General features: G+C 40.1%; 1 pseudogene; it reads right to left on the reverse strand.

Moving 5' to 3' along the window:
• Nucleotides 1-8,489: 8,489 nt before the first annotated feature.
• Nucleotides 8,490-9,514, reverse strand: LOC141570823 (histone-lysine N-methyltransferase SETMAR-like; annotated as a pseudogene).
• Nucleotides 9,515-9,976: the final 462 nt, after the last annotated feature.

The following is a 9,976-nucleotide window of genomic DNA, read 5'->3' on the forward strand; positions in this document are numbered from 1 at the left end:
CACACTGTCTAACTGCACTCATTTGGTGGATCATGGTGGTTAACAAAAAGCATCTATTCATATATGATAATATCTCTATGAGTGAGATTAAATACTTTGTCAAGTGATTGGTGAAATGATACAACCTGAATGTTTTCATTCTGAGTAATTGAGTCACTTAGTCTTTCTGATTTTCATTCCTAAATGTAATGCGGGAGTAACAGAGTACCTGTCCTACTATATCACAAGGTTGTGAAGATCAAACAGAATAATGTATGGAAAGTTTTAGATAAAGATAGGACTTTGTTGCAATGTAATCACTCCATTTTCAGAAATCATAATTGTGGCTTTACCTCCTGTCACTCATTGAGTGTTAGAAAGGCCCTTTGTGGTCTCACAGCACTGCCCCAGTTTATAAGCACATAGCACTCATAACTGGCCAGGACTAACACAAACCACTGAAGAAAATAGCCAAGATCTTAAGCCAAAAAAGTCATAGACAATGTCCTATGATTGGCCATTTTACCAGCCCAGAAGAAAAAGTACATTTTAATTGGCTAGTGATGGCTATAATAAACAACTCTGCCAACACCAAAGCCATGAAGCGTAGGAGAGAGCAGGAAGACACTGGTGTATTAGGGTTCTCCAGAGAAATAAAACCAATCAGATATATACATATATCCTCATACACACACACACACACACACACACACACACACACACACACACACACACAAAAGCATGCGAGTTCTGACAATTAAGTTCACGAAGTCGTCCTAGAAAAAGTCCTACGTACCTCATTGCTGAATATCACTATGGTCACCTTCGAAGTACTCCCCTTGGGAAGTTATGTGCCAAAGCCGGTGCCTAGTCCACCCTTCAAAGCAGTTATGGAACTCTTTTTCTGGAATGTCCATCAGAGATGTTGTTGTATTACCCTTGATGTTCTGAATGTCATCAAAATGTCTTCCTTTCAATATTCCCTTTATCTTTGGGTAAAGAAAGACGTCACTGGGGGCCAGATCAGATGAGTAGGGAGGGTGTTCCAATACAGTTATTTGTTTACTGGCTAAAAACTCCCTCACAGACAGTGCCATGTGAGCTGGTGCATTGTCGTGATGCAAGAGCCATGAATTGTTGGCAAAAAATTCAGGTCATTTTCATCTAACTTTTTCACATAGCCTTTACAGCACTTCCAAATAGTAAACTTGGTTAACTATTTGTCCAACTGGTACAATTCATAATGAATAATCCCTCTGATATCAAAAAAGGATAGCAGCATCGTTTTGACTCTTGATTTGGACTGATGGAACAATTTTGGTCATGGAGAATTGGCTGACTTCCATTGTGCACTTTGATGCTTTGTTTCAGGGTCATATTGGTACACCCATGTTTCATCACCAGTGAAAACATGGCCCAAAACACTGTCTTGCCTCTGCAAAGGGTCTTGGCAAACTTCGGCTCTCCTTTGCTTTTGTTCATTGGTGAACTTCTTTGGGACCATTTTTGCACACACCTTTCTCATGCCAAGATTTTCAGTTAAGATTTTCCTTTTTCTCTATTGATGTTTACTGGTCTGCTATGCTTTTCACAGTCAGCTGATGATTTTGATGCACAATTTGGCGAATTTTTGCAAAGTTTTCGTTAGTTTTGCTCATTACTGGCCTCCCTGACCTCTCTTCATCAGTGACACATTCTCTTCCCTCAGAAAAATGTTTAATCCACTTGTACACTGCCGTTTTCTTCATGGCATTATCCCCATAAACTTGGACTAACATGTGCCTGATTTCACTTCCTGAGTCTAACAAGATATTTAATGTTTGTTCGTTGCTCTAATTCAAGCTCAGATGTTCTTGCGATAGTACACAAAAACATGCAACAACAACAATGAACTCCACTCAGCAAGACACAACCACACTTTGATACAAACACAGCTGTGAGACCCTGATATACCAAGGTTCTGAAACCTTGCTGAGCTGTTTGTACAGTGCTGTCAACGTAAGTGCATGGTGACAAGTGCGTGAACTTAATTGTCAGACTTTGTATACAGAGGGTTCCAAAAAAATGTATACACATTTTAAGGAAAAAAACTGTATTAAAATTGTAATATTCAGTATATACCAGTAACAAAACAAGAATACAAGTCACGTTTGACTTCTGCAATGACAAGAGGTGCTCAAAGTGGTTACCATCAGCATAATTTTAATACAGTTTTTTACTTTCGTAAAATGTGTGTACTTTTTTTCTGGCATCCTCTATATATACACACATATGTGTATATATACATATATATATGTAGATAGATAGATTTGTTTATTATAGGAATTGGCTGACATGATTAAGGAAGTCAAGAGGGCCCCATGATCTGCCATACACAAGCTGGAGAACCAAGAAAGCTGATAGTGTAATTCAGTCTGAGTCCAAAGGCCTGAGAACAAGGGGTAGGGGGGAGCCAGTGGTGTTAGTCCTGTTTGGAATCCAAAGGCCCAAGAACCAGGAGCACCAATGTCCAAGAGCAGGAGAGGATGAATGTTTCAGCTCAACCAGAGAGCAAATTTCGTCTTCCTCTGGCTTTTGGTTATATTCAGGTCCTCAATAGATTGTATGGTGCCCACCTGCATTGGTGAGGGCAATCCACTTTACTCAGTCTACCTATACAAATGCTAATCTCTTTTGGAAACACTCTCACAGACACAGCCAGAAATAATGTTTTGCTAGCTATCTGGGCATCTCTTAGCCCAGTCACATTGACACATAAAATTAACCATCACAGTTGGAGAAGAGATCAGGGGGAAAAAAAGTAAAGAGGAGATGGTTTGGGAGAGAATAGCATAAAGCAGCAGCAGTGACTGAAAGTGATAATGAGGTCAATGATAAGATGCCCTGGATCAGTGGAGAAAGAAATTGTAAACTTTTTAGATTTGGAAGGGCTCAGAAATCATTCAGTCCGAGGATGGCAAATACATGGGTCACATGGGGCAAATTTCTCATCTTATGTCCACAGCAGACATTGCTGATCAATCATTGTCCTCTTTCTACTCAGTCAAGGCATCTAGCGGCAAAGCAGAGTGATCCCAAAGCTGAACTACTTGCTCTGTGGGAATGTAAAGTCTCACCTAGAGCTTGTTGGAACTGTGTGAAAGGGACGGACATAATTCATTAAATTATCTGATTCTAAGGCTCAGAGATGCAGGGATCTGGTCCATGTAGAGTGGTCAACACAGTGCTCTAAGTTGCTGCTACAAATCAGTTAGAATAGGCACAAGAGATAAAATCTATTTGCCAACCAGAATTTTATTCATCCTCCTCATATGACAATCAAGAAATTTAGGCATAGGGTTATGAGATAACTTGTTCAAGTTCAAGACTCATCTTAGTTTGGAGCGTTTTGACTGAAGACTATTTCCTGAAATGGCTGGACAAAGTAGAGAAGGAACATCTTTAGATAGTAGGGTTTAACTCAATAGATACTGAGCTAGGGCTTTGAAGGTTAATGTATTAGTTTGCTTGGGCTGCTGTAACAACGTACCATGGACTGGGTGGCTTAAACACAGAAACTTATTGTCTCACAGTCCTGGAAGTTTGAAGTCTGAGATAAAGCTGTTGGCAGGTCTGGATTCTTCTGAGAGCTGCGAGAGGGAATCTTTTCCATGCTTCTCTCGTAGCTTCTGGTGGTTTGCTGTCAATTTTTGTTGTTTCTTGGCTTGTAGACACATCACCCTGATTTCTGCCTTCATGTTCATGTGGCATTTTTCTTGTGTGCTTTGTGTGCTTTGTGTGTGTGTGCTTTGTGTGTGAGTGTCTAAATTTATCCTTTTTATAAGGGACATAGTGATGTTGGATTAGGAACCACCCTAATGACTTCATTTTAACTGGATCATCTGCAAAGATGCTGTTTCTAAATGCAGTCACACTCTGAAGTACTAGGGGTTAGGACTTCAACATATACATTTGGGGGACACAATTTAACCCATAATGGTGAGGTTTAGTTTTCCCTAAGTGGCAGGCCTCTGGTAAGGGAGCCAGCTTGAATCTAGTCTAATAGCTTTCTTCATGAAGTCATGTTTAACATTAGGATTGATTCTTCAAGAAATTGGCAATGACAGACCATGTAGATGTATGTTTATTATATAATGAGGATGTTCAAGGCATATATTACTATGGTTAAGAGGGAGAGGAAATGACCAGGTGGACGTGGTACCCTGCAGCAGAGAGTGATTCCTGTGAAACTTCAGAGTGAGGTTACGCTATTCTACTTCTAGTTAGAGGAATGGATCAAGGTCAACCACAGCTTAAACAGCTGACAGATATCCTTGTATGAGGCTCCTCTATTATAAAGATCTAAAGACAAAAATATGAATCAGGAGATGCCAGGAAACCACATGGCACGTGAAGTGGGCCAAGCTCTCTGCTCTCTGAGAGCCCTGATCCCCAAGAAAAGGAGTGAAATTTTTCTTTGCTGCTGATTCTGTGCTTCTCATCTTTTCTTCCGAGTCACCCCATTCTATGGTGGCACCTCCTTTCAACTCATTCAAACACTCAGGACCATATTCTGTCCCTCTTCCTCCTGTTGAATACTATTCTTAAAAGGAGATCTAAAATATATTAATTTACATTGAGGTATGAATGACTGATAAGGGTTTAAGGTGGGCTCTGTCCTGAACGATTTGTATGTGTTTGTCAAGGCCTTACATTGGAGAAGTGAGGATCTAACTAGAAATATGGGATCATCCAGTTCTAAATTGCACCTCTTTTATTAGCTAATCAGCCCCTAAATTAAAATGTGTCAGTGTTCATTTATCTTCTACAGCTGTCAGTGATCTAGGAATTTGCTGATTACATTAGCAAGTTTTCTTTAATTCCAGGAAGATGCACAATAGACATTTATGAAGACATGAACCTAAACTTGTACGCCATTCTTACCTCACCTACATTTGTGCTGGCAATCTGATCTGACTTACCCAGAAATTGATAGCACAAGACTTTCTCTTCAGTAATTATCACAGCCCCCTCTCTTTCCAGCTGTCTTGAAAGTATAAAATTCAATACTATTGTTCCTTGGCAATCAGAAAGGAACTGCTCTTTCCATCATGGTCTCCCTGATGGTGCCAAACAGTGCAAAAATCACTATAAAAGAAGGACTTCCCTATTTTTTTCAAGAATGATATTCACTAGCCTTCTCTTTCCCTTGTCTGTGCTCAATCCCCCTCAGTCTTTTGTCCAATTCGGTCAAGTAGAATGGGTATAGATATCTTGGCACTGGTTAGGTATAGTTGTAGGTGTGGGTATAGGTATAGGTATAGGTATATATATATGAGGTGTGATAAAAAAATATGATGAATTCTTAAATAAAAAAAATTTATTACAGCAAAAGACACATTGCCATTAATCCCCCTTAAAATACTCCCCCTCACTTCGAACACAATTATCTCATTGTTCTTGCCACTTTCTGAAGCAGTTCTGGAACTCCTCTTTCATGAGAGTCTTTAGTTGTGCTGTTTTGGCTGCCTCAGTGTCCTGAATCGATTCAAAGCATTTACCAAAATAGTCATTTTGACTTTGGAAAAGAGCCAGAAGTTCCTCGGTGCCAGATCCGTAAATAAGGTGGATGAGGACACACCGTAATGTTCTTATTTGACAGAAATTGCCATACGAGAAGCTGTGTGTCACACGGAGCCTTTCCGTTTTGATCAAAATATGTGGTGAATGCTGCTGCCAAGTGCCATCCAATGGAAAGGCAGGATCTTCAATACGGGAAGTGGCGCGTTGAACCACAGTAACAGTGTGTGACAAGTTTCACCTTGTTCGGTGCAGTCAGTCAGGTGTGAGCTACAGTTGAGAGAAGGTGTGTTTTACAGTGTGCAGTAAATCATCCTCCATTATGACAATGTTCTGTGTCACACATTGCTTCTGGTATACACCAATTTCTCTCAAAGAAAAACATTACAGTATGTCTTCATCTACCTTATTCACTGGATCTGGCACCATATGACCTCTGGCTCTTCCCAAAGTCAAAATGATTCAGGTCATCGAGGCAACCACGATAGTGTAACTAAAGATACTCACGAAGAGGACTTCCAGAACTACTTCAGAAAGTGGCAAGAATGAGGGGATAAATGCATTTGAAGCGAGGGGGAGTTTTTTGAGGGGGATTAATGGCAATGCAATGTGTCTTTTACTATAATACATTTTATAAATTTAAAAATTCACCATATTGTTGTATCACACCTCATAGGTGTAGGCATAGGTATAGGTGTAGGTATAGGTATAGGTATAATTATAAGTATAGTTGTAGGTGTAGGTATACATATAGTTGTACGTGTAGTTATAGGCATAGGTATAGGTGTAGTTATAGGTATAGGTATAAGTACAGTTGTAGGTGTAGGTATAGATATAGTTGTAGGTGTAGTTAAAGGCATAGGTATAGGTGTAGGTGTAGGTATAGGTATAAGTATAGTTGTAGGTGTAGGTATAGGTATAGTTGTAGGCATAGTTATAAGCACAGGTGTAGGTGTAGGTATAAATGAGGGGCCTGGCAAACTCTGTGGGAGATTGGGAGGCGAGGATGGCCTAGACTGAATGTTTCTTGGATCCCGACTTAGCTCCCTGCTATTCCTCAGTGACTCTGGAACAAGGCTTGGTCAGCCACTGAAAAGAGTCATCAGCTGCCATGGGGTCTCCCTAGCAAAGAGCCAGAAGGGTTCACTGTGTCCTTCAGAGGGGCAGGCAGGATTCTTCCCAGGGGTTAACATAAAAACAGAAAATCCTCCCTCTAGCTCTCTCTCTTACTGCAACGCTTGACCTAACAACTTTATAGGCCATATTAGCAAGTGGTTAATGCAGGCAACAGGATGAACAGGTAATAAATAATTCAGTGAGAAATACATTCCAGAAAATTGGATTGATGTGATTGGACAGTACTTTGATAAATACGAGGTCAGACACGTAAGTTCACGAACTCATCCTAGAAAAAGTGCTACATACCCTATTGCTGAATATCACTACAGTCACCTTTGAAGTATTCTCCTTGGAAAGCTAAGCACCAACACCAGCAAGTACTCCACCCTTCAAAACAATTTTGGAACTCTTTTTCTGGAATGGCCATCAGAGCTGTTGTCGTATTACCCTTGGTGTCCTGAATGTCATCAAATTGTCTTCCTTTCAATATTTCCTTTATCTTTGGGTAAAGAAAGCAGTCATTGGGGGCCAGATCAAGTGAGTAGGGAGGGTGTTCCAATATAGTTATTTGTTTACTGGCTAAAACTCCCTCACAGACAGTGCCGTGTGAGCTGGTGCATTGTCGTGATGCAAGAGCCATGAATTGTTGGCAAATAGTTCAAGTCATCTAACTTTGTCACGCAGCCTTTTCAGCACTTCCAAGTAGTAAACTTAGTGAACTGTTTGTCCAGTTGGTACAAATTCATAATGAATAATCCCTCTAACATAAAAAAAAATGTTAGCAACATTGTTGCAACAAGTTCAAGAACTTAATTGTCAGACCTCGTATATTATGTTTCCAAACTCTCATTTCATTATTGTTATCACAGAAGGCAATTTATTCTGATTAACAATTATTTTCCATGAAAAGAATGGCTGGGGGAACTAAAAGTTCTGGGGAATCCAACCCCATAGTTACATTTAAATAATGCCTCTGAAGCAAATACATTTTAAAGTTAATTATTGGCTCACTGAGTTTCTTTGGCCTGGGGATCCAGTGGGTGCCATTATGTGCTTGGAGGCTTCACTCTTGCAGAGAATAAAAGGGGGGAGATTTAAGACTTTTCTCAGCAGATACCCACCGGGCATGATATTGCTGTTTGATTGGGGGCATGAAGAAATTGATAGATGGCTTGCTTGGCTATCTGACTGTTAGCTCACCCACACTCTTTCTTTCCTTTAGTTTACAATTATGTTTATTTGATGTACAGAAAAAATTCAAACACACCAAAACAAACAAACAAACAAAAACCCTAACACTAAAACTTCCAACAGTACCAAAAACAAAACAAACAAAAAAACAACCCTAAAACGTAGTCTCCTTCCAACTTTGGCACATAGTTTCCTAGTTCTGTTCCATATATGGCAGCCACCATTAGCAGTGTCTTTCCAAAGGTGTACTGTTAATATTAATATATGTGTATTTCTCTCTCTCTCTTTCACATATATAATCGCATTATATATGTGGTCCTATGACTTGCTTTTTTCATTAAACAATGGCCATTGTTCTACTTGTCTGTCTGTCTGTCTTCTCCATCATCAGCCAAATTCTTTGTAATGGCTGCGTAGTATTCCGTTTTACAAATGTACTGTACTTTATTTACTCAGTTCCCTATTGATGTTTGGATTGTTTTGTCTTTGGCTGAAATGATTTCTAAGGTGGAGGTGGGGAGCGTGCACAGCAACTCTGAGCTCTGTTTTGATAGTAGGTACCTCCTATTAGGTTGGTGCCAAAGTAATTGCAGTTTTGGACCATGAATTTTAAATTATAACTAGGCTCAAATACATCTTTATTAATCAAAATAGGAATCATTATAATCAACACATTTTTGCCAACGAGAAATAAGTTTGTTTATTGCTGTAGTGTAAAAATCCGTGCTTCGGGATTCGACGAACGCTTGGAACGCATTTTCTGCATCCTGCTGGTAGTGGAAGCATTTTCCCTGCAAAAAGCTGTCAAGATGCTTGAAGAAGTGGTAGTAGGTTGATGAGAGGCCAGGTGAATATGATGAATGAGGCAAAACTTCGTAACCCAATTCGTTCAACTTTTGAAGTGTTGATTATGCGACGTGTGGTCAGGCATTGTCTTGGAGAAGAATTGGACCCTTTCTGTTGACCAATGCCGGCTGCAGGCACTGCAGTTTTCGGTGCATCTCATTTATTTGCTGAGCGTATTTCTCAGATGTAATGGTTTCACCAGGATTCAGAAAGCTGTGGTGGATCCAACCGGCAGCAGGTCACCAAAGAGTGACCATGGCCTCTTTTGGGTGCAAGTTTGGCTTTGGGAAGTGCTTTGGAGCTTCTTCTTGGTCCAACCACTGAGTAGGTCGTAGCTGGTTGTCATCTGAAATCCACTTTTTGTCGCACGTCACAACCCGATTGAGAAATGGTTCATTGTTTTTGCGTAGAAGGCGACAATTCAAAACAACAATTTTTTTTTTTTTTGGGTCAGCTCATGAGGCACCCACTTATCGAGCTTTTTCTCCTTTCCAATTTGCTTCAAATGCCGAATGACTGTAGAATGGTTGACGTTGAGTTCCTCAGCAACTTCTCGTGTAGTTGTAAGAGGATCAGCTTCGATGGTTGCTCTCAACTGGTCGTTGTCAACTTCCGATGGCCGGCCCCTACACTCCTCATCTTCAAGGCTCCGGTCTCCTTTGCAGAACTTCTTGAGCCACCACTGCACTGTATGTTCCTTAGCAGTTCCTGGGCCAAATGCGTTGTTGATGTTGGGAGTTGTCTCTTCTGTTTCACAACTCATTTTGAACTCAAATAAGAAAATAGCTCGAATTTGCTTTTTGTCTAACATCATTTCCATAGTCTAAAATAAATACAAGCAGCAAATAATAAGTCATTATCAAAAAAGCATTAAGTGAGAAATGCACATTAAAATGATGTATAACATAACCACATTTATTTAAGAATGTATTCCAATATCAAATGGCAAATTTCAACAATGCAAAAACTGCAATTACATTTGCACCAACCTAATAGATTGTTAGGACAATTGAGGGGCATTTGTGGAGACTGGGTGGGAAAAGGAGAGGAATTATATCAGAAGACAGATATCCAGTGGGGGACTGGGTGAAGTCTTGCCACATAGGATGTGAGTTCATTCTCTCCTCCACCTCCCCAGGAAAACCTCAGTAAAATGGACATTACTGGCAAATGATTATGGCATTCAGCAAATATTATTGCATTTCTTCTGTTTGCTCGACACTGCTCTAGCAAATAGAGCACTGTCTCCCCAGCACAGCAGTGAACAAAACAAAGGCGCTGC

This window comes from Rhinolophus sinicus, linkage group LG03, assembly GCF_036562045.2.
Source record: "Rhinolophus sinicus isolate RSC01 linkage group LG03, ASM3656204v1, whole genome shotgun sequence".
Taxonomy (NCBI): domain Eukaryota; kingdom Metazoa; phylum Chordata; class Mammalia; order Chiroptera; family Rhinolophidae; genus Rhinolophus; species Rhinolophus sinicus.